Here is a 26320-nt window from a genome sequence, read left to right as displayed (position 1 = left end):
CTGATTAAAAACATTGCATGTTATTATGTAGTTTATCTTTGAACCAGTTAGCATTATGTTAAGCTAGCATAGTTAGCTTGCAAACCAAAGACAAGATGAAACACAAAAAAATGGAAATGTTTATTCTGACTGTTTTAGCTGAATATAATGTTATTTCAGAGATTGTCCTTGATTAAGATTAAATTCATGGTAAATCGATCAGGCACTGAATAGGTATCAAAAGTTGTCTAAGCCAAGGTGTATTTGTTAACGGCCTGTTTAGGATAAAAATCAACGATAATACATAAATGAAAAATAGTTTCTATTTTTTTATCACTCTTTCACTGTCAGTACTGAATGGCATCCCGCTGAGAACGCAGCTTCAAGGCCTCAATCACTCAACACAGAAAGTCATTATACAGGAAGCATTTTCATCAAAACATTGGTATTGCTTTCATACCAGCATGTTATGGTTTAAAAGAAGGCAGAGCTTTTCCGGGTCAGGTCAGGTTTCTCCTGGAAGCTAATGAGTGTCCAGTGTATACACTAATAAGGTGTCAGGGTTAATTTTAGCCCACTGCAGTGCTCGGCCGCTCCCAGCTGCCCTTTCTGCACATATGGAGCCCCACTATCAAGATCGTTGCCATGCCAGCCAGGGAGATTTGCATGTGTGTTATCTATTTAAATAAATTCTCAGGGTTTATAAGCGCTATAATGCATCTTGGCTAGGCTCAGCTCATTGCTAATTTATAGGCAGTCTACTGTGTCTGGGGCTGATGACACCATCTGAAGCATGTAGTCTAGACGACATTGAACCCACTGTCCGTGGGGTAATTGTTTTATGCAAATGAAAAATCCAAGGGTGACATGTTCCTCGTGCATCCGTGTAATTTGATTGAGGTGTGCTAAGACTGCTGCCAGCCCGGTATGCCTTTACTTTATTATTATTGTTATTATGGTGATTATGATTGTGTGCAGGCTGGCGGGCAGAGGGTTGGGTTCTGCTGCCGGCTGGATAGAGAGAGACGGATCACGAAGCCCTAGGGTTGCATCTCCTCGCAGCCTTTGTGTCATAGATAATGCATGTACATGCATATAGAAAATATGCTAGCTCTTCATGCTATATTCATGGCTTGATGGATTTTTCCAATATTACAAGCTTTTGTTTTTCTTGCCAATGACAACTGGCAAGGCGAATGACAATGGCAAATCACATCGTTGTGATTTGACATTTTACTTTCTTTGAGAAAGTTTAACAGGGATGGAAAGGCTTATATATATATATATATATATATATATATATATATATATATATATATATATATATATATATATATATATATATATATATATATATATATATATATATATATTATATATATATAATATATCTTTTATGCCGGTTGTTTGACTTAATTTTAAGTTTATGTTTCTATGTTTATGATGGAAAAATTTTAAATTATGTAACTGGGTATCCACCAAATCTGACTATTATTTATTGTTTCTTTTCTGTATCTATTTTCTCTCTGTACTTCACAACAAATATATATATATATATTTTTTTTTTTTTTTTTTTTTTTTTTTTTTAAATGCTTGTGCAGTTTCAGATGGCAGAGGAGAGAGTGACAGAGTGAATGTTTTATGTGTGAGGTGACCGTGTTTCTATTGGGAGAGGTGAGAAATGGCTGGGGTGCTCAGTGCCTCCTCGTGACCTTTCACGCTGCCCTGCTCTGCATACGCAGCTAACTAATAACGACCCCTTTAATTATCAGAACCAAGTGCATGCAGCAGCAGCCCAGACGATCATAAATCTCACCCAGAGACAGCACAGGACCAAGGACAGAGTACAGTTCTCACAGCTTACACCCCAGCTACACTGCAAGCGAGACAAACTAGAGCACTGCCATTATAATAAACAAAGCTGGCTGTTCGCTTGCTTTCAGTGTAGGCAACTTTGTTGATTGTAATGACAGCATTCTAGTACATGCGGTGTTATAATTCCCCAGATCTGCACTTTTGATCCATAGTCATGTCGACAAAACAAAATAGCATCACACATCCAGCTCTCTCTCTTTCCCTTTGTCTCTCTCTGGTTTTCTGTTATTCACATGGGGGAATCACATTGTATTCACGTGACAGCGAGGTTCATCACTACAGAGCATGACCCCGGTGTCTGGGAGAGAAGGCTCTTTGTTTGTACGACAGGCGTTTCAGTGATGCTCTATTGTCAGAGAGACAGGACTTTAAGAAGAAAGGGCATTAATGTGCACAGGGGGCCGCCAGGTTCAGCTCTGCTGAAGTCTTCTGATTTAAACATGCAGAGAGAGGGGTAATTACTGTTATGGTAGTCATACAAGTAACGGTGAATATGAGACTGCACTAAACTGTGATCTACTACTGATTTATGATGACAATTTTATGTCTTGAACATAATAATAATAATAATAATAATCATAATAATATATGCATAAAATAAAAAGGTAGAAATGTATTTATTTATTTATTTATTATTTTTGTTTGTTTTTGTTTTGTTTGTTTTTTGCATTTAGCAGAAACTTTAATCCAAAGCACTGGAATTTAAAATGGTATTTTGTCCAAAGCAACAAAAGAGGAACAACAGCAATTTGTCAAGCAGCCAACAATAATCCTAATATACAATTAATTATTATTGTAATTATTGTAATATAATTGAAAACTGTTATTGTAATTATTATTAATAAAATAATTGATGTGGTTATTATTATTTTTATTATTGGTGCTGTAATTGAAATAATAGGTGTGTAACACTGAGAGTGAAATTGCCCTGTAATTTAAACATTAACACTAATCAATTTCATGTCAGAAGTATATATGTCTTCATTAAGCACTTCTCAGAGTGGTCTCTAGTACATTAATCTATTTCTACTTAAGAGAACTCAACATGTTAAGAACTCAATGTGATAGATAGATAGATAGATAGATAGATAGATAGATAGATAGATAGATAGATAGATAGATAGATAGATAGATAGATAGATAGATAGATAGATAGATAGATAGATAGATAGATAGATAGATAGATAGATAGATAGATAGAAAGATTGATTGATAGACAGACAGACAGACAGACAGACAGACAGACTGACTGACTGACTGACTGACTGACTGACTGACTGACTGACTGACTGACTGACTGACTGACTGACTGACTGACTGATTGATTGATTGATTTAATTTCATGCTGGATTTGCAGTGTTCATCTGACTTGCTCTAATGGTGCTTCTGCCTTGGCCCCTCGAGAGGGACCAAAGTCGCATTTCTCACAAGGTCATGGTCAACACCATCCCCACCCACCTGACCCTGAGAGGTCAGTCTGTTCAGCCCACTGTGACGGTCACAACTGGAACTGCACATTTGCTCTGCATACTTGCACACAGACAAAGTAAATCATTTCCACACACAGTCTGTTGAGAATATAAACTCAGCAAGTTTATTTTTAGAAAATATTTCGAGAGTCTAGGTTGTCCACTCATTACATACTAATGAAGCTCTTCCCAAGAGTATTTCATTTATCACTGGTCTGTGTGTCTGATTTATTTGTGGTCTAAACTTGGGGGTGTTCAGTTTTAAAAGACCTCTACTTACCATCTCCATGTAAACCAGGGTTACAATGGGCAGAAATGGAAAACAAAGTTAGGAGAGAGAGGAAGGACCGAGTGTAGAGTGTGGCCTGTCTGTAAGTGACAGGGATGAATAGCAGGACTGTGGGGTGGGACGTACTGGCCTCCTGCTGACCTTCCACTGGCCAGTGTGTGGATTCAACACGACTAGGTAAACACACTGCTGGCCTTGTCAGAGAAGAGGCCCCGGCACTGGTTTATATCATATACACATCTAACCATTAACAGAAACACATCGCCAGAGAGAAAGAAAAACATCAGGATACTGTGTGGAGCATTATAACATTTAAAGGAACTGAGGATATTTGATTTTGAGAGCATGTGATTTTGGTCTTTATTTCAGCCTAAACAGGCCTTACGTTAAGGCTGACTAACAGGTTAAAGTAACGTTTTCCATTCTAAAAGCATTGAATATAGACATTTCAGCTTATGAAGATATTGAGTGATGACGTCAATTTGTGGGTCAGTTTTGAGAGCTAATTCAGGGGTTCTCTCTGGAATTTATAATGGAATTTTAGAAAGGCAGTTTTCAGTATAAGCTCTGTGGTGAATATTAGCATGACATTTTATTTATTTTTCATTTTTTCCAAACTTGATTAATGAAATCATTGTGCTCTTTAAAAACAAAGTTGCTAATGCTAACAAATTGCTACATAAGCATAAATACGTAAAAAAATACTGTCCTTTACTTTCCTCTTACATGAAACATTAAACTCACCAAGTTACTTTTTTATTTTATTTTATTTTATTTTATTTTATTTTATTTTATTTTATTTTATTTTATTTTATTTTATTTTATTTTATTTAAGAAGTCTATTTTGCTCACAAGGGCTGTGTTTATTTGAAGAAGAAAAAAAAAAGTTAAACTTTTAAACTTTTAAAAACATAATATTTACTGTTCAAAAGAATTGGTGGTAAAACTTAAACCTTTTATGTATAATGCATTATAAAGGGTTATTAAAGGCTTGTAACGCATTATAACTATTCATAGTGTGCATTGTAATACAATATATTTTGTCGTAAACAATTATAGCAAAATTTTAAATGCATAGTGTAACAATGAATGATAAGTGTGATAATGTATTAACAGTGTTTACAATTATTCATGAATTTCCACTTTACAATGGATTATAAGGTGCAGTAAAAGGCATAATTAATGCATTAAAACTACTTTTATAATGCATTATACATAAAGTCTAAAAAATTCCCTTAAACTCATCAATACTTTTATATACAGTACAGGTCAAAAATTTGGAAACATTACTATTTTTAATGTTTTTGAAAGAAGTCTCTTCTGCTCATCAAGCCTGCATTTATTTGATCAAAAATACAGAAAAAACAGTAATATTGTGAAATATTATTACAACTTAAAATAATAGTTTTCTATTTGAATATACTTAAAATATATATATATATATATATATATATATATATATATATATATATATTAAATATATATATATATATTCCTGTGATGCAAAGCTGAATTTTCAGCATCATTACTCCACCCTTCAGTGTCACATGTAACATCCAGTCTATCACATGATCATTTAGAAATCATTCTAATATTCTGATTTATTATGAGTGTTGGAAACAGTTCTGCTGTCTAATATATTTGATGAATAAAAGGTTAAAAAGAACTGCTTTTATTAAAAAAAAAAAAAAAAAATAATAATAATATATATTCTAATAATATATTTTCTTTACTATCACTTTTTATCAATTTAACACATCCTTGCTGAATAAAAGTATTGATTTTATTTAAAAAAAGAAAGAAAAAAAATACTGACCCCAAATTACTGACCAGTAGTGTGTATTGTTATTACAAAATATTTATATTTTAAAAACATAGCTTCTTTTTTTTTTTTTTTTTTTTTTTTAACTTTTTTATTCATCAAAGTATCCTAAAAAAGTATCACATGTTCTGAAAAAATATTAAGCAGCAGAACTGTTTCCAACTTTGATAATGAATCATCATATTAGAATGATTTCTAAAGGATCATGTGATAATGATACTAAAAATTCAGCTTTGCATCAGAAATAAATGATAATTTAAAGTATAATACATTTAAAAACAATTATTTTAAATTGTAATAATATATCACAATATTAAATTTTTTTTCTGTATTTTTGATCAAATAAATGCAGGCTTGATGAGCAGAAGAAACTTCTTTCAAAAACATTAAAAATAGTAATGTTTCCAAACTTTTGACCTGTACTGTATTTGACAAATTACAAAGCTGAATTTTCAGCATAAATTTTATTTAGTCTTCAGTGTCACATGATCCTTTAGAAATCATACTAATATGCTGAGTTGGTGCTCAAGAAATCTTTCTTCTTATCATCAATATCGAAAACAATTGAATTCAATATCAATAATATATATATATATATATATATATATATATATATATTTTTTTTTTTATTGCAGACCCAAAACTTTACCCCTTATTCCCTCTTATAGGAGGCCCTGTTCACATTTGACGAATGACTGATTGTAATTTATAAACCACAGACATTACTTTACTCATAAATTGAGAACCACTATTCTAAACACTCATTAGAACTTATAGTTCAGAAATTATTATCCAAAAGTTTGGGCTATAAACTGCACAGCTGTATTTGATTTGCGTATACAGACCTCAATATCAAGGTCAATAAATCAATCAAGAGGCCATCTAGGTGTCAACAACCTATCATATTAAAGTAGGAGGAGCTTAATTGCAGCAAACCTTTCCCTTTAGTCTTTCCTTGAAATAATATCACCACCCTATGAGGGGATCATTATGTTTTCGGCAAGAAAATTGTTCTCTAAATGTTATCCATCCTTCTCTGTTTTTTCTCCCTCGCTCCATCCATCTCTATTCTTGCATTTCACGTCACCTTTTTTTTATATCCTGTCTAGACATCTCCAAGCAGAGGTAAAGGAGGAAGGCCAATTACAGAGGTTACAAGCTGTGCCGCAATTAAGGAAATGTACAGTTCAGCATAGTTCAGGGATTAAAAAGGCCGTCAAAACTGGAGAGCCCTATAAAAGTATGACTCATAATTTTTGCCCAGTAAAGCCTCTGCAAATGGCCATGTCGGTGATAAGGCGGCTTTTATATGTTGAGTGGGCCGGAGCCTGTGTGAAATAATTTACTCATGCGACAGAGCAGTAAACAAGATTACATTAAGGTGATTGTTTAACCCTTTCGCTCATCACATGTCCACAAATTACTGACAGCAGCAGGTTTGAAAGAGCCAGATAAAATGCATTTGAAAGTATAAACCACTTTGGGAACTCACGCAATGGCGCACACGTGTCATTCCCATCCAGAATTGAGGAGTGTGGATGAACTGCTTGGCAGGGGAGGTGGACCTGGGGTCTGGCGTTAACCGCCCTTAAAACCTTGAGACAAGCGAGGGAGGATGCAGGTTGTGATCTTAATTTCATCCGCCGCTCTAAACTGTTTCGCAGCCTGTCGAAAGGTTGACTCAGCGTTCCGCGCAAGCGTCCCATGACAGTGGCGAGATGGAGAGCTGCAGTAGAAGGCTTTCAGCTCCTTACAGAAGGGAGCTCTGTTAGATCCATTGACCTCTGCTGGACAAGGACTCTCTGTCTACACATCTGGCCCCCCTCTTCCCCCCCCCTCGCACTAGGGGAAAGAGAGCGAGGCGAGCGGGAGGGGGGACAGTAGGGTGTCCTGGGAGAGGCTGGTGGACAGGATGATGTATTTGGGAGAGTGGAGCAGCTGTCCTGTTGGGCCGGAGTGCAGAAGGGCTGTGGAAGCGTGGCCTCATAAAGAGAGGAGACTGGCCCCTGACATCCCAGCCTCTCTCGGATATAGAACAGAGACACTGCCAAAAAAAGATACACATACTGTCTGCAGCTTGATTAAGTTACAGTAGAGGAGATGAGGGATATGGGAGAGTGTTTATTTTGCCTCGGTTTGCTTCTGCTCTTGCCAGAGCCCTGTCTTCTTCCTTACCGCAGGCTGATCTCTGCTGTATCTATCAGCCCTCTGCAATGCCAAGGTCAAAGGTCAGACAGCTTCATGGGTGGCAGGCTGGATGAGGAGTGACAGTAAACTTCAAGACAAGATTATGTTATGTATCAAGACAAGATTATGTTGTCTGGTATAAACCCAGTTTAAAAAATAATTTGGAAGTCTTTTTTACTTGTGAAGGTAAAAAATAAACAACTGCCTTCCAAATTTCCAAAAGTTTGAATTCCAAATTTAGGGCTGTCAAATTACAAATGCAATAAAATTAATTAATTGAATGTTATGCTCATAATTCAAATTAATAACATTTATTCACATATCAATGCTTTATACTGTATATATGCTTATTTATTGATCAGTTGTTCTTGTTGTTTTTTATAAATAAGATCATTCAAACACATTACATTATTATTACAGAGGAGTAAATCGTCTCTTGAATAGACATTACAAGTTCCGGTTTGGGGTTTTTCAATGTTTTTGAAAAAAGTCTAATGCTCATCCAGGATGCAATAATTGAATCAATAATAGAACAGAACATATAACATATGTAACATACGTAACATACAACATAATATAATATAATATAATATAATATAATATAATATAATATAATATAATATAATATAATATAATATAATATAATATAATTTTGTTATTAACTCACAAGCCCAAAATGAAAGATTTATAAAGATCTTAATCTGAAGTGTTTGTGTCCAGAGCAAAACAGCCAGCTCTCTCTCCCCTGTCTGTGAACACTCTCTGTGTTCAAGCAGAGGCACTGTGATATGCTCCCACAAGGCCTCTCATTAGAAACAGAGCTGTCTGGCAAGCTGGACCATAAACTTTAGAGAGGTCACCCCCATCCTGTTCTTCTGCACCGTAAACAAGCAGAAAGGTTAGTACTGTATCTGTCTGACACTGTCTTATCTCATTAGAAACAAAGGACACGGCGCTAAGTGCTTTGACAACACCAGTCATAAAGCAGAGCATTCCTGAAAACTCCCCCCTAGATAGTCTTTCCATGTGACTTTGGGTTAGGGGTGTTATCCGCATGTGTTGCTTGTTTGTGTGTGTATGGGCTCATGTTTCTGTGTATCTGGGCACTGGTTTGGTCATCGTTTTTTTACTAACTACCTGATATAATATAGTCCCATAATGCGTCGTTTTACTGGCATCACACAGTACCTGTTTAAAAATCAGCATTAATGCAAAACCCACTATTGGGCATTGCTAATATTAGGCATTTGCAAGTACAGTGGGCTGCAAACAGCAACTCACATAGACTCACACTGACTAGTGAATTGTGATAATCCCTCTTGCTGTAATCACTAAAAGCATTCACGATCTAAAACTGATATCTTGTGTTTCAGTATACTGTATGGCCCTGTTTGACTAAATGCAATGGATTCCAAATTTCTCATGTATAAAAATGTCTTACAGTCACATTTTTATGCAAATGTTCCACTGTCTCTAATACAGTCCCTGGTGTAGTTAACCCCTTTTTTATAGACTTTTTTTTTTCTAGGTATGGCTTGTACTGATTCACTTAGCACACAGAGACATGCACACACACCATTGTACATGTCACTTCTTTTGTAAGGACTGCTCCTTTAAAGAATGTGGCTGTGCTAAGTTTCTCTCAGGTATAGATTCATTAGTTTTTGGTCTCCTGCTGCCTGTCTTCTGGTTTGCTGACTGCTAGTGGAAAAAGCCATTTAGCCCACTGAATGTCAAGGTTAGTGCGCGTTGTCCTTGTCATCAGTCTCGACGGCAGAAGGTCAGGGATAAGCTTTCCTCAAATGGGCAGCGTCAAACAAAAGGGAGGCTGACTTAACTGGCCCAGAGAAAGAAGACCTTCTCTTTCAGTCGATAAACAATCCACTGGGCAAAAGCCCTCAGCAGCGTTAACCCCTGCACCGCTGGCCTTATAGTGACAGTCTGTGTGTGTATGTGTATGAAGGCCGCGGTAGTTGAAAAGCTTGCCAAGAAGGGTAATGTTTCTCCACAGTGCACTGCACTAAAGAGCAGACTTGATCAATGCACAGTTAATATATTCATCAGCCAAATGAAATAATCATCCTTAGAGGGGGTTTTAATATAAATATGTAATCTTCACTTAATTGGAGAGCTGTGAAAATCAGATTCCGTTACAGAAAACAGCAGGATGGAGAGCCGTGAATATATTTCCCTCTATCAGTTCGATCAGGTAGAGAGACATGTGTCCACCACACCTCTATCTAAACAGACATGGAAATGTCATCTCCCGTGTGGTCCCGGCTAGCTCAGATCTCACTCAGCCAAAGGCGGTTCTGCAGGGAGACATAACATATCATCTTAACTGTCTCACAAAAGCCAAAATGGCCAAAACCCATAAAAAGAGCTTTGGGCTGTCAAACAGGGTACATCACATGCTCTACTGGACCCTCGAACATCCAGTCAGAGCTTTCTTCCTGTTAGCAGAACACAGCATATGTTATGTGCCGCTACAGCATAGTTCAACAGCACTAGCAATGCAAAGGTCATGGTTTTGATTCACGGGAAAGACGTGGAATGATAAAACGTATACCTTAAACGCACTACAAGTTTTTTTCAACTGCAAGTTGTACTGGAGGTGACACGAACCGTACTCCAGACCACCTTTTCATCTGGACTTGGATGCAGTTTGCTGTCACGATCATGGGTCAGATCAGGGTCCACACCAAAAGTTGCTTTGAATAAAATCTGCCAAAAGTATGAAAATGTAAAACATTTACATAAACACATACACAATGTCTAGTGGATGTTGACTTTTCTGACACTTACATCGAGTGATGTCTTTTGAAAAAAATAAATAAAATTAAGAAGACCATTTCATGCCACATCAAACTTCTGCTGCTTCTTTTAATGTTGTGACTAATTAAGGTCTGGATCAGCCCATAGACAAGCACATAAACTGTAGTTTCCTTATGTAAAAATGAGTTGCTATGGTTTATTTAATTATTTATGCATTTGTTTATTTTACCTTAAGAAGGAGGGATCAGATGGTAATACATAAATTTCACTTTTGGTGGACCAGAGACCAAATGGACAGGTACCATGTAAAAACAAACAAATAAGTAGAACGATAATTATTTTGAACTCATTAAAATGTAAATATTATTTCATTAGGAGGTCAGCCAAAAAAAAAAAAAAAAAAAAAAAAAAAAGTCCATACTGTTGCACAACTCATATGAAGCTTGACAGGATCCACTTTTTTTTTGTCTTTTAAATGATTTCAATTGATTTAATGGAATAAAGAAAGGGAAGAACAGAAAAAATTTTTTGCAATCAATATAAACACTTTTCAAATTATATATATATAATATATATATATATATATATATATATATATATATATATATATATATATATATATATATATATATATATATATATATATATATATATATATATATTATTATTATTATTATTATTATTATTATTATTATTTGCACACAATCACTCTTATGCCTAATATTCACAAAACGGCTAAATGTTACTTGTCACAATCAGTTATGAATTACATTAATCACATAAATGATTCAGCATATATTTAATTCATTTTATTTAATAAATCACAAAAAAATTGACAAATCTTTCCTCGCACTCTTTTACCATTAAACACTGAAGCATCATGCTGGACATTTAGCCTTAATTTCTAAGGCCCTGCCACCATATGCACTTTCTTCAAATGGCAAAAAGCAGCAGGAACATTTTGCTAACATGAGGGTGAGTAAATGATGACAGGAAGTTTCATTTTTGTGTGAGCTGCACCTTTAAATGTTGCACAATTTAGAAACAGCAGTAACGTAACAATGAGCAGTTTAATAATACATCATCAGATTTCTTCCTGTTGTAGTCTCAGTGGTGTGGCTTGTCATTGTGCCCTTGGGAGGTCTTTGAACACACAGGCCATGATAATCTCTGCTATCTCCGTGGCTTATTCTCCAGATCTCTCTAATGGCGCGACAGTGTCCACAGTGGCTGCAGTCATCTTAAACGGATGAAGGCAATTCCAGCGGCGGTCACGTAGTAGTGTATTCCTAGTGTCACCTTGTCATTTGGAGCCTGTTTGTGCAGTACTTCGAGTAAAACCGAGGGACGTGTCAGCGGTTCTCCGTGAAAGATCTCCTTTGCCCCCCTCCTCCGTCTCCGTCGCAAAGGTCTAAGCAAACACAACTTCGCCCTCCTTCATTAACCTTCCCCTGATCTCTCTCCATCCATAGAATCTCTCTCTCTCTTTCTCTTTGTCACACACATACACACTTTCTTTAGCCTCTTACAAGGTTAATGTTTGCACAGATGAACTTAATTAAGGCTTTTTCAAATGACTTTGGCAGTTTGTGTGTTTTAGGTTTTTTAGAGGAAAAAAGGATTATTATGCTTGAGGATCAGGCCTAATGTAAAGCAGCGGAGCTGAACTTCTTGTCCAAAGCAGAGTGATGACATTTGTAAGAGTGTTCCCTGTCCTCAAAGTAGAACAGTTTGATATACTGTATTATTTAGTCCTGAAGTAAATTACAAATATCTTAGTGATTAGTGCCATTAGTTTTCAAAATAACCAATGCTGCATTTATTTCATCAGGAAAATAGCAATATTAAGAAATATTATTACAATTTCAGATAATTGCTTTATATTTTAATCTGTTTTAAAATGTCATTTATTCCTGTAATGGCAAAGACGAATTTTCAGCAGCAATTACTCCAGTCTTCAGTGTCACATGATCCTTCAGAAATCATTCTAAAATGCTGATTTGGTGCTTTAGAGGCATTTCTTATTATTATCGTCATTGCTAAAAACAGTTGTGCTGCTTATTGCTTGTATGGAAAATGTTTCTTATATTCTTAGATGACTGAAAGTTCAGAAGAACAGCATTTATATGAAACAGAAATCTCTTTACTGTTACTTTTGATTTGTTTTCTTGCACAACCACAAACTCACACAAATTGTAAAGAAACTGTTTGGGAAAAGGCCAGTCTCGATTAATTCTATCATTGTGATTCATTCATGTAAATTCAGATTTGTCACTTGTCAGTATTTATGACATGTTGGGAATTGTAGGCAGGGAATTGCATCCAAACATATAGTAAATACTGAACTGATTAATCCAAGATAGCTTTTTCATACACAAACCTTTTCTGTTTGGTAGCCTGTTTTGTCCCAGTACTCAGGAATCAGTAATTAACATGACTTTTTAAATGTGGAAATGGTGACATCAGATGCATAGCAATTTGATTTAAAATCATTTGCATGGTTAAAATATGAAAAAAATGCATCAGTTTACACACTACAGCAAATTGGAAGTCCATTAGTCTGAAAGAATGATCCTGGATCAAAAGCACATTCTCTCCATGATTCATAATTTCCTTATAGGGTCTATGACCACACATGAACCCTCTGTGATGCCGGCTGTTTCTGTATTGGAGAAATGAACAGATAAATAACCCTGACCTTAATGATGACAAGGTTAGGCTGGGGTTGAATCATGTGAAAGGCCTCAGCACCAGTCACAAGGCAGATCAGAAAGCAACAGTCTCGCCCTGGGGCGACCTCTGCATCTCTGAGCCTCTTTTCAAAATGAGAACATCTCAGTGCTGTTTTCTCTATTCCTGTCATGCCTTTCAGTTGACCTTTGACATAGCTGATAGAGCGCTTTAGGGTGACAGGAGAAGCACTTGTGTAATCTTTCTTCCTGGTCACCTGAGTTGCCACACCGAAGTCCTGTTTATTACAATTTCCCGATTGTATTTGAAGCCAACACTGAATTAGATCATTTTGCTATATTATGCAGAATTTTTAAGCATCTGTGACCCACTCGTGATAAATTCCTGCTGGAGTTATGGTATGTGTGTTGTGACAAGGTCTGTTGTTCTAAAGAAACTGTGTATGGTGAATGTCTGAACCACTGACCGTCTCTAATGGTTTGTTTGTGTTTATTGTTGTGGAAGTGAGAGGAGCTACTGGGTGATACATGCAAGAGGAGGTTAAATGTTCAGACACTGGAACTGTACATTAATTAGTGCACCCAGGTGGTACATCGCACTGTGACTCACTCTTCTTGTCCCACACCAACACGTGACTGACCAGAAACTGTTTTAACTCACCTTAATGCCAACTCACTCTTCTCTATCCTCCTCTTATTCGCCAAAGTTCACTGTACTTTTACCCAGCAGTTCCCCAGCAGTTTGTCGTATGTTTTGTCATTGATCTAATTAATGTCTAAAGGCTGTTTACCATTCTCTTTCACCAAGCATTCTGTCTGTCCACACCAATGAGGTTTATAATACCTGAAAAAGCCAACTATTTTCAATAAATGTTCTGATTTGAAAATCTGCCATCTTGATATGAAGGTATTTATTTATAGGGTAACTTTAAAAAAATTGTTTAAGAACAATATATGTGCAGGCCAGTGCTACCCAGGCTGATATCAGCGGAAGCAAAGATCTACAAAATGTGACTGGTTAGGACATTCTTATTAAAACCATTTGTTGTAAATTAATGAGATACTAGCAATTAACTACCGTTAAAAAAATTGAGGTCAGTAAGTTTATATTTGTTTTTTGTTATTGTTGTTTTTTATACAAATTTTTAGTTGATCAAAAGTGTCTTTAGAGACATTAATTGTTACAAAACAATATTATTTTCAAATAAATGCTTTTTTTTTATTTCTATTCATCAAAGAATCCATGTTTCACAGTTTCCACAAAATTAACAAGAAATGTTTCTTGAGCAGTAAATCAGCATATTAAAAATTCAGCTTTGCCATCAATGAAAAATTTACATTTGAAATATATTAACATATAAAAGTTATTATAATAATGTTTTACAATATTTCAGTATTTACTGTAGTTTTGATCAATTAAATGCAGCCTTAGAGAACATAAGTCTTCTTTTAAAATCTTACCAACTCTCCTCCAAACTTATAACGATAGTGTATATACAGTATGTATGATGAAATGTATTTTGTTATAATACACAGCAACTCTAACAGTCTCTTAATGGATAAATATGCTATTTAGAACTATATAATGTAGTTACAGCCTTTACGAGCCTCTTCTAAAATATCCTGCCATTTGTCGCAACTTAGAGTTTACACTTTTTTGCTTATGCTTTATCGTGTCAGGTCTGTTAGGAAAATATGTTGGAACAGGCAGAGGTAATGACCAGAAAGGAAATTATGTTTCTTTAAAGCATCTAGAGGGTAAATGAGAGAGGAGTAAGGAAAGGAAAGTGGGAGGGAAGATTTTAGCGATCTCTGTGTGTCTGTCTGCAAAGGAAGTGATGGAAGGGAACAGAATCCTCTCATCTCACAGAGGTGCAGAGACAATTCAGTGATTTTGTTTTTAAATCTCCACATATTCAAACACCCATAACAGCATCCTCCTGGCTCCTTCTTCCCTACCGTATATGCTCTTCTTCCACTACGTTATAAATTCCAGCAGAAAAGGCCACTTATTCTGTCATAAATCTCCTCTTGCCAGTTTCAAATTACAAAGATGTATTTACAAAACGACCATGCCAAGTGCAGAAAAAGGCAGGAGAAAGAAAAGGAAAAAACTCCCCGTCTTTTTAATGAGTCAACATGGCTCATACGGTGGGTGGTTTTTTTTCTTTTTTTCAGGCAGGGTGACGGTGTGCACCCGCTTCAATGGCACTGACAGCTTCCGCACCCTGATCTCATCTGTTCCAGCCTGTGCACTCCACAGATACTATTTAACTTTCATTAAACAGTGTTTGATATCACCTCAGAGAAGAGACACAAGCTGTGCAAATGCTCATCTGCTCCCCTTCATTCGATTCAATTCTTTTTTCCTCTCACAGGCTGTGCCTTTCTCATAGTCCTTGTCTTGTATTATCCATCTCATTCCTTCATTCGCTCTCTTTCACACTCTTTCGCTCAACTGCTCATCTAAACCCCCTCTTCCCTCTGTCAGGCCTGTTCTGACTGACTAAATGGCAGACATTTGAAGCTGCGGTAAGATTTCTTCATGCCTTTGTACTTGTTTCATAGTGTTGAAACAGTGATTCATGTACGCCTCACACAGCCTCCATTAATTTCATGTAATGTAGCTTTTATCTCACCTAGCTGGGACAACTATCTCCAGCACTGTCTCTGGGGTCAGCATCTTGCTCACGGACTATTGCTTTCTCTTTCAGTTGCTATTTTCCTTCTTATTTGCTTTTCTTTTTCTCTTTCTCACTCAGGGCCAGCCTGTGGATTTGTGGGGCCTCAGGCCAGATCAGTGAAAGAATGGCCATAACATAATAACATCTATAGAACCTCTGCAACATTTTCAAAAAAATAGTTCCTTTGGAGTAACTTGATGTAGTTAGGTTGATTCAGTCATAATATAGATAGATAGATAGATAGATAGATAGATAGATAGATAGATAGATAGATAGATAGACAGACAGACAGACAGACAGACAGACAGACAGACAGACAGACAGACAGACAGATACTGTAGATGGATAGATATTTTAGTTATTTGTATGTTTTTTGTTGTTGTTGTTGTTGTTTGAGGTTACTGGAAAAATAAATAAATAAGTGATATTGTGAAACATTATTACAATTTAAAATAACAGTTTCTATAACATTTGTTCTTATTATCATTATTGTTATTAAACAACATTATTATTATTAAACAGTTGTACTTATTTTGTGGAAACCATGGTACTTATTTCAGGATTAATTTATAAATAGGAAATTAAAATAAACAGCATTTAGTTGCAATAGAGATGTTTTGCAATGTTTATATGCTTTTACTGTCACTTTTGATCAATTGAATCAATCCTTGCTAAATAAAAGTTTTAATTTCTTTCAATAAAAAGAAAAATCTTACTGACCCAATAATTTTGGTACTATATATAGCACCTGTAGGAAAGAACTGCCCTGTTTTTATTACTTCTCTATCTTTCTGTCTCTCTCAGTTTCTTCTGTTTCCCTTCATAGGCATATTTCTATTAGAGGTAGCAGCAACTTCAAACTGGAAATGATGGGGAAAATAGTGTAGGTGTTAGATGTAGCCTCAGGGTGATTCTCTCTTATTTCTTTATTTCTGTCCTTTGCGTGGTTCTCCGGAGCAGGGCGACACAGATCCACTGATTGGTGGAGTTTGGATCAGAGCACAGGAAGAAGTCAAGCTAAGCAGTCACGAGCAAGAGAACATTCGGCTCCTCTCTCATCCGCCACATACTTGACCCACAGTAACTCCGCTTTGACAGAGCATCACAGCTTTTCTGTGTAAGACAGAGCCTAGTTTTAGGAAACTGTGATTATGAAAGACATCCAGTCATAGATGTCCTTTCTCTCTTTTCCAGCTTTGTTGAAGAAGGCTGACAGAAGCTCGCTTCTGGTTACGTTTTGCGAACTGTCACTCTTCCTGAAGATAACACCCCTGCACAGAGGCTTGGAAATGCCAAGGTTCAAGTTTACAATTTAAAAGTTTAAATGCAGAATCACGGGTCACCGTGGGCCAAAGTAAAGGTCAATGCCATGACGACGGCTGTTGGATATTGCTCACTCGGCCCCTCGAGTTACACATTCTATCTTTATCTCACCTCCTTCTCTGTCTAATTTCTGGCATATGCGAACTGGAAGTCTATTTATGCCAAAAAGCAATAATTTCATAGCACATCAAAACCCTAACCAGGTCTTTGCAATTTCTTAGATGAGTAATATGTTATTTGCAGAGAAAGCTTTGCATGAGGGTGTTTCTGATTCTGTGTGTTCTTACTAGAAGCTGGGCCATAATTATGGAATAAGCAATTCAGCGTGATAGTCCCACTGTGCGATCTTCTGAGTGAGCATAGCAGGAGATACGAAGACACCTGTGTCCCAGCAGGGACTGGAACTCCTATTCTCTCCCATCCTCTCTTCCGAAATGATATGAAAACATCCCAATAAATCTGTTTCATACATATATGTAATGATTAACTATCAGCCGCTCCACTGTCTGCAGCCAGAGAGGCCTTAAAAAGCTAAGCATATTGGCTGCGCTGTGTGCCAAGGCGCATCCCTCTTCATCCCCCTTCTCCCCCTTCTGGGCCTCTGATGCCGGGCTCACTGGTAGTGCACTTTCCCTGCAGGGGGCCCCGGAGCTGAGCTTGTCCTTACACCACAAACATATGTAAGGACACCTGAGCTACGGCCTCCAGCCTCCCGCCACCAAGGGTTAATTTTCCACCCAGCCGTGCAGCAGCCAGACTTGGCCAAGTTTCCTGTCGCCCACAGTGCACCACAAGCTGTGTTTGGGAGCCAGCAAACAACATTAATCCTGCCCCTATGACGGATCGCATATGCAAAATGTCCGCCACCCTACGTGTTCACACAGCCAGGCAGGTACGGGGACAGGAAGAAAAGACGACATAGTTGGACAGAGAGGAAGAGAGATTACGAGAGAGGAGGAGGAGGAGGGAGGCCGGAGACTGTACTTCATCACGCCACTGGAAGTTTCAATCTTCCTTTTGTCTTTAACATTTCAGGTGTCGATGTGTGCGATGCCAGGAAAGGTCAGGAGATGATTTACTGAACATTTATGGAGGCTTTATCTTCAATCCTTGTCACCAAGTCGGGCGATGCTTCATAGTGGGTCGCCAAACAGACGTGGAAAAAGAGAGAGCGGGACAACGCCACAACCCCTGAGTTCCGCAATGACACAGTAAGAAAACAAGAATGTGCTCTTTCATTAGCAAAGCACCGCTGAGAATAAACACTCTCATTTTTTTCTCCTCATCCCATTCCCTCTATCTCTAAGAGGGGGAGTGGAGTTCTGGTATAGGCGTTTCTCAACAGGGTTTCCTCTTTTGTGTGTCCATTATGAAACCTCAGCGTGAGAGCCATGTTCATGCGTCCATGACTGTTCTACAGAATTGAACAATGTCGTCTAAAGTGCAACAAAGTGACACTTTGCCTAACTTTTCTTTCATGTCGTGTCCTGTATGGTAAGCAGCAGAGCCGTGTGATGGAAATGACAAAGCAAATTCTGTTCTGTAGGTTTGGGGAATTTCAGTTGGGGAATTTGTACATTCTTAAATTCCATATTCAATGTGCTTTTTATATGACAGTGTTTTTAAAGGCTTTTGGGAAGGCTTATTGTTGTACTGTGCATTCTCTATCTATCTATCTATCTATCTATCTATCTATCTATCTATCTATCTATCTATCTATCTATCTATACAAATATACAGACGATAGAGGTAGAGATCATTGAAATGATTAAAGAAAATGAATATATTGATATTAAAATTAATATTAAATAGTTAAATGTCAAGTAAAATTATGAGTACTGCAATAATGCAGTAAAACATTATCTGTGTTGATTTATTTTATTTTATTTATTTATTTTTGAGACATATTTATTTTTGTTTGTTTGTTTGTTTGTTTATGTCATTTTAAGTTCATTTTGATTTGGACATGACTTAAGGTGTTAATTTGAGGTTTTGAGTTTACAGTAGCTTCATTTTTAGACTGGTTTTTAATATAGTCGGGCATCATCGTATTGACGGGGTAATCGGCCATCCCCCCTCACATTTACGATTTGTTTTAGGATCTCATTGAGAACAAATACAATAGTCAAATAGATACTGCCAGTGGTGTTATTGTTGGAAAGTGCCACCACAGAAACAGTAAAAAAAAAAAAAAAAACACTTCAAAGTCCCACAATCATTTGATCGTACAGTAGCCTATATTGTATTTCATGTAGCCTATTTCTTCTATTTTTTGTACTGTAGATTTTATTTTTTATTTATTTTTATCCATTGCATTCTCAGAGAAAACCCTGCTATTAAGCAGATAACAGTCTACAGAAAAAAAGGGCGCTCGACCGACAGACTTCTCTCCTGAAGACTTTGTGCCTTTCTCTCCGTGTCTCATTTGTACCACTCAGCATGCTTCATCATCTCGCCTTAGCCGAACACCGCCCAGACCCAGCACGTCTTCTCCACGTTCTTCTTTCACTTCTTTCTTTTAACTCGCTCCAGAAAACAGTTTTAGAACACTTTGCTTTTTTCTTTGGCCCGCATTATTCATATTAGAAGATGTCCTTGTCTTGTTTGTTGAGTTCGTCTTCATTACAGTTTTGATGCAAACCTTGATTGAGTTAAAGCTGTTTTCTTCCATAGTGTAAATAATTTTCTGTTTGGTGAGTCGTATTCATCAGGCAATTCTTAATTCGAGGGCTTATTCAAAGCTTGTTTTCTTGTCTTTCCGTTGCATTGACATCACAAGGTCATGCTAATGACAGCCTGTCATTGTGGTGGAACTGGCTTTTTAAATATTGAAAATGTTTCTTTAAATGCAGTTTAAAGATTATGTATTTGAATTTAAGGGGAATCGCAGAACCTTGAAAGATGGGGTAGAATAATTTCGTTCAAGCACCGTGCAATCAATATAAGCCAGAGGCATGTAAAATATCATTACTTTAAATAGCATTTATTTTTGATTGTTTGTTATTATGCACAGTATGTAGGTTGCAAGGTCTAAGGTCACAAGAATTACAAAGTGAGTTTCCTTTCGTTCATTTGATGTTTGGCAGCGTGGTCAAAAGGCAAAGTTCATAACATTTAAACTTGTGGTCCCAAAAGCTCTTCAGAATTTCCACAGGCCCATCCCAGAAGAGCCTGAAAAAGTATAACTACTGAAAACAGCATTATTTCAGAAACAACCAAGGGTGACAAGAGGTTTTCATTGCAGATTAAAAATCAATGATCTTTTCAGCTTGTGCCGGCAAGGGTTAGCGCTGCAGAGAAAGAAACGGCTTTCACAACAACCATTTGATTAACCTGGATGATTTTATGTGCTGATAGCGTCCACGGTGAGCAAATCATTATTAGATCTCATTTTCTGCACGGAGAAAACCAGTGAAGCTTAGCTCCACGCCGTGCCCTGTGCATTGAATTTCTGTCTTTGACTTAAATAGGAATAAAGATGAGAGGAGAAACGGTGCGAAAACTCGGCATAGATGTGGCGAGCCAGAGAGAACGGGCTCTCAGCACGTGTGGTGCCAAAGGAGGGCAATGCCCGCTGCACCCTCAATGTCCGTGTTTGTGTGTGCGGCACAGAGACAAAGGCATAAACCTCCTGCAGCAGAGGCTCTGTGAGTAATGGATCTGGAATACGCAATATCAACACACTCATCACTCCTCATCCACCGTAGCCAAGGTCACGGAAAACCTCTGCATTACCTCTACATCTCACTCCTTCTCTGTCTTGCACTTTCATTCTCGCTCCCTCTGTCAGGGTGGCCACGTCGCCCTCTCACCCTGCCGAGAGCGGGCGGGCGAGCGAGTGAATGTGTCTCAGGGTTGCTGCTGCGAGCGCTTGATCTGAGAAGCAGAATGGATGGGAGTGTATTGTCAGACTGTCATTCAGCTGGTCCGCAACAGCAGTAAGCCTTCACAAAATATTAAACTGCTTTCACCACATAAAAGCCGTCCTCTCATACTGCTGACATATGGCTTGAAAAGCCGCCTCTGGTTTGTTTTGGAGAGGTGGAAATTGAACACAACGGCTATTTGAAGTGGGTCGAGACGCTTTTCTGTAGCTGAATATAGCAATGACAGTATAGAGAGAAGAAAGCAAAAGCATTGCTATTACAACCTGTGAGGTTTTGAACGTTACCAATGGTGGCGCGAGGGGAAGGGGATCGAGCTGAGACTTGCATGTGTGTCAAGTGGTGTGAAACCTCGAACATCGACCACCAGCTCTCGCTGAAAGAGCAAAACATGGGCCATTCTTCACAACTGGTATTACAATCATCTTGGTATCCAGTCACAAGTAGTCAGAGGAGATCTAGTCACCTTTGATTATGTCAGCTACATACATCACTATGTCAGTGTGTTAATTTGTGTTGATAAAGCCCGCCAAAAATAAAAAAAAATCAAACCATTTTCTTTTCTTTTTTATACTTATACAGTACATTACACATCAAGGCAAGCCACCTATATTTATAGTGCTTTATTCAATGCAGATTGTCAAAGCAGCTTTGCTGCATTAGTTTGTCAATTATGCAAGAGGACAATAACAAACAGTCAATTTTTCAATTAAATTGAATTCATATAATTTAAATGTAGAAGTATAGAAGTAAAATGTTTTTCAATTAGCTTTTATTTTTATATTTTCAGTTTGGATTTTATGTATTTATTTATTGTGCTGTTGTCATATTTGAGCTTTAGTAATCTAGAACTTCAACTGTTAGTTGTCAAGGCTTCTCTTCAAATTTTCATAAAAAAAATTTGCATGTATTTTTTAAGCTTTTTATGAAATATTTTGCATGCAATCGTTTATTTATTCATTCAGATAAATATTAAATAAAGAAACTATTTTAATTGTTTTACTTAATAACAACACTGCTCCGAATGTGATTTACATGATCGAATCACAAAATATTTTGCACCCCATTTACACTTTTTAGTTTTTAGTGCTGGCAACTCGTGATTGGGTTATCTGTGATAGGCCTTAGGTGTAAATGGGGCAATGGAGGTATTCCTGCACACTTCTGCCAGTTCACCTCACCTCCCCTGTGCTCATTTTTAACCTTACATGAAATCTATCCCACAACCTTCCAAGCAGTCCTGGCTCAGAGAGAGATAACAGTGGATTTGGTCCCGGCTGGGCCAACGATTTCCACATTGAAACTGCTATTCATATCAGAGAAGCTGCCTGAACATCAGGCAAGAGAAAGGTGTGAAATAGAGCAACCAATCTGGAGAGTTCTGGGCAGACAGACAGTGTAAGACTGTCCAGGTGTCTTATAATATGAGGATTAGAGGTTTGCCAAGGATTGAGCAGCACAGACCTGATATGAAAAGAGGGAGAGAGAGAGAGAGAGAGAGAGAGAGGGAGACTTACTGGGGACTTCAGAGACATCAGAGGAACTGCCTGTGCTGGCAAAGTGCCACAGCCAAGACCATCATTTTCAACCCCCAAATTAGAGAGGTGACCATCTGACAATAAAACAGCCTGTGGAGAAGAGAAAAAAAAAGAGAGTCAGACTTCCATTATAAATATTAATCAAATGGAAGCCTTTCAGAGATGGCATTTCTCTGCAGGAAAAGATGTAGTACTTGTCTGTCAGGGCAGCAATGGAGGTCAGCATGGCCTTTCCCATGAGTCAAAATTGATTTGGCCCTCTTTGCCAGTATACAGTATAGAAAGTTTGAAACCATAAGATATTAAAATAAATTCATAAATAGACCGAGAGAAAACAACTGAGTGTTTTATTCTTATGTTGAGAAGGGAAAATGCTAATGTTATATCCTCCTCTGTTCTATTGTTCTTCTGCAGGTCTTTAACCAGTCCAACTCTTGGCAGGTACAGAATACTAAAGGACCATTTTATTTCTAAATGAGTCTGGATGGCGCACCACAAAGACTGGAAATGCTACTGCCCTTTCATTTTAAATGGTACGTTGGCATTTAACATTACACATGTCAGCAGAACTTCACTCTCCATTTATGGCTTCTTAATGTATGTGTATTTGTTCACAGCCACTTATGATATTAGCTGTTGTCATCGGCAGTGGAAAGGGACATTTAACATGCAGATATGAAAAAAAAAAAAAAAACACTCTTGTGATCATATATGAATTTATAAACTACATTCATAAACTCCCACCTTTTTATATAGCCTCCTCCACATCCTGTAGCAAAAATAATCAACTTGTACACACAGAAATAAAAAATAAAATAAAAAACTACAGAGAGAAAAAAAAAAACTATATGTATATGTGTATGTATTAAATCACATCTTTGTAAGGTTTTTTTCTTTTCAGGCTGATGACTGATGTCACCCCTCTCTATTTTTTTGAGTATAGCTGCTTTTAAGGGAATATACATTTTTAAGCATTTAATAAGTGAAATTATTGTTATAAATAAGGTTTTTCATATACAAATGTATGTATTTAATGTGTCAATAATTTGCATTATGCCATCTTGAATTTAATATGACATTACAAGCTCAGGGTTATGAAAAGTGCTTCTTAAGAAGACAGTTAAATGCCTATATTTCTATAAATATCCACTTTTAAATTATCTTTTGGGATGACATTTTAAAATCTAATTATAATCTAATATATATACTGTATAGCAAGTAGAATTTGTATTTTGTGTTATTTATAAACACAAATAAAATTACTTTTACATAGGTATATATGATACAAATGCCACCCGATAATGACACTTACTGTATATGTGTCATATATATCTCTTTCTTTTTGCCATATACGTGCCTACATCTGACAATGCTCCCCTCCCTCAAACTCTCTCTCCCATTCTCCTTCTTTTTCTGTCCTCCCATTATGAATAATGAACTTGTCCTCCTATGATCAGGCCTATTGGGGATTTCCGCTGCGTGTGTCAGGGCCTGTCTAATGGATTGCTGTATGCTAATTTGGCTAGAGGATGATGGGCAGTTCTCTGCTGGGGTCACCGGTGAAATAAAAGAGCCCTTTGTGCGAATCTGAGCCATGTGCCTCTGACAGACCGGCACAGACCTTGAGAGTCTTCCTTTATACTTGTGCACAGCTACTGGAGAAGGAAGAACAATGGGAAACAACAGGCTATGTCACTATTGATTTAGGGAGGGATGTGTGTCTTGGTGTCCTAGACCTCGTAAACTCCTTCAAAGTGTGTATGTAGGTAACCATCAGCCGTTGAACACACTCTTAGATGGTTTTGGATAAGCTGCTTCCATCCTCTTCGACCCAGAATCAGTCTGGCTGGCCCCTTTCCAACCCTCAGTCCATCAGCCATTAGAGCATTAATGAAGTAGCCTCACATTGTTATTGACTGGCTTTGTCAGTAGCCTTGCCTGGGCCCTTAATAGGAGCCATTGGTCTTAAGTTAAAAAAGGGCTGAAGGAGGTAGAGGAGGCCATGCACAGCATCTCAAGTGCCCTGCAGAGGTGAGCAACTGCCAGCCCATGCAAATGATCTGGCGGAGACGAGCTGCTGTCTGGACGAATGAAAAATTCTGCCATTCAGCCATGGGATCAGTACAAACAGAACTCATTAAGTGTGGTGGGCCTTTGCATTAAAATATGTACGGCAAAGGTTACAGAGTTAAAAGTCGAAGATGTTTTTTACAGCAAGTATTGTTTCTAGCGTCTCAAAGAGTTCAACCATAAAAATTATAATTGTGCCATTATTTATTCATTTATATATAATACAAAGCTGTATGACTTTTTTTCCCTACTTCTGTGGAATGCAAAAAAACAAAAAAAATACAAAATAAAAAAAAAATTCTTGAGTCAGTGTTTGAGTCAGGGGGTTAAATTAGTAAACTGGATCCATCTGATTTATAACCGAATCAGTCAGACTGGTTTCTGAACTTATTAATTAACAAATCACTTGTTTAGGAAATGAACATTGTCACAGTATTTCTCTCATGCATCATGCCGCAAGAAGAGCTACAGTGAATATCAAGATTGTACAAATCATATGGATAATAAAATAATGATTTTATTCAGCAAGGATGCATTAAAAGTGACAGTAAAGACATTCATTTAAAAGAAATTCATAAAAGAGTGGCCAGGATATTCTTAAGAAATCTAACTTTTATGTTCCGATTTAAAAAAAAAAAAAAGTTATATGTGTGTAGAATAGCACATGGGTAAGTAATTGCTTACGACAGAACTGTCTTGTTCTTTTTTTTCAAGCATGTCTCTTTTAGTTATTTTTTTTTTTTTTTTCAGGCTATCGGGTTCATCCTACACATAAAACCCATCACAGAAAATGAATATAAGCGGTAGGAGAAGAGACTGGAGATGTGAACTGTCCCTCTGGAACGGGCTGCCATTAAGTTTACTAAAAATGTCTGATGGTTTCACCCAGACAGTTAGGAGAGCTGTGTCTAAACGGGATCCAGATCTCTGGTATGTGGTGCAGTAATGACAGAGAAATGTTGTCATAATTATTGTAATTTCCTTTGATTTAGAAAGTTGGTGTAGTTTTAATTGAGCGGACAAATTTAGCTGTTTTGGACAGCCGAGTTCATGAATGTTCTTTTTTTTTTTTTTTTTTTTTTTTGAGACAGACTTCACCCAGTAACAATTCAAAACTTTTTCAACTAATTTTCTCAACTGATAATCTTTCTTTCTTTCTTTCTTTCTTTCTTTCTTTCTTTCTTTCTTTCTTTCTTTCTTTCTTTCCTACCTAACATGTTACTAATGCTGTAAGTCATACTTTTATACAATGTCTGCTAGCTTACTCCGAAAATGTATATTCAGTGAAAATGTATCTTCCAGTGATTATGCATGAAGATAAATTTCAACCCAAACTCAGCCCAGCATTTTATTCTCTTGGGTATCATTTGGATTGTGGCTTTAAAACATTTCCAGTGCTCCTGAGGAATAGGAATGTATCAGTAAAATGAGATAGTTAGCATGTATTTCTTATTACGGATGATTTGTATGGCCATCTGTCTGTTATGACTGAACCTCTAGCATATCACAGTGCCATCAAAACCTCGTTTTCTGACCGTACTCATGTAAACATACAAAATTGAATTGAGTTGGTTCCAATCAGAATGTCAGATGAATGAGTTGCCTGTGTTTTGATGCCCTACAAAGGGGACAAACAGTTACCATAGTCATATTTACAATATCAGACATTCTGTGTGAATTTATGCATGTTTATGTATAGCTTCCAGTTCTCTTGGTTCTTTCAGTATTGATGAAT

At 37.0% G+C, this 26320-nt stretch overlaps 1 long non-coding RNA gene across 21 annotated transcripts in view; it reads left to right on the top strand.

Annotated features, from left to right (window-relative positions):
• LOC109065015 overlaps positions 1-26320 on the top strand; it is a 358164-nt gene that overhangs the window by 250498 nt on the left and 81346 nt on the right. For 16 of the 21 annotated variants that reach the window (XR_006156263.1, XR_006156260.1, XR_006156258.1 and 13 more), the window contains 5 exons: positions 16731-16887; positions 16965-17067; positions 18129-18304; positions 22930-23048; positions 25336-25515. This is a non-coding gene — a long non-coding RNA (uncharacterized LOC109065015). Of the gene's footprint in view, positions 1-15577; positions 15619-16730; positions 16888-16964; positions 17068-18128; positions 18305-22929; positions 23049-25335; positions 25516-26320 lie in introns of all 21 variants that reach the window. The other 5 variants (XR_006156269.1, XR_006156261.1, XR_006156264.1 and 2 more) reach the window with 3 other exon arrangements.

The sequence above is a fragment of the Cyprinus carpio genome, chromosome B13, assembly GCF_018340385.1.
Source record: "Cyprinus carpio isolate SPL01 chromosome B13, ASM1834038v1, whole genome shotgun sequence".
Lineage (NCBI taxonomy): Eukaryota > Metazoa > Chordata > Actinopteri > Cypriniformes > Cyprinidae > Cyprinus > Cyprinus carpio.
Note: the sequence above shows the minus strand (reverse complement) of the source record. Positions and strands in the feature narration are given on the sequence as shown.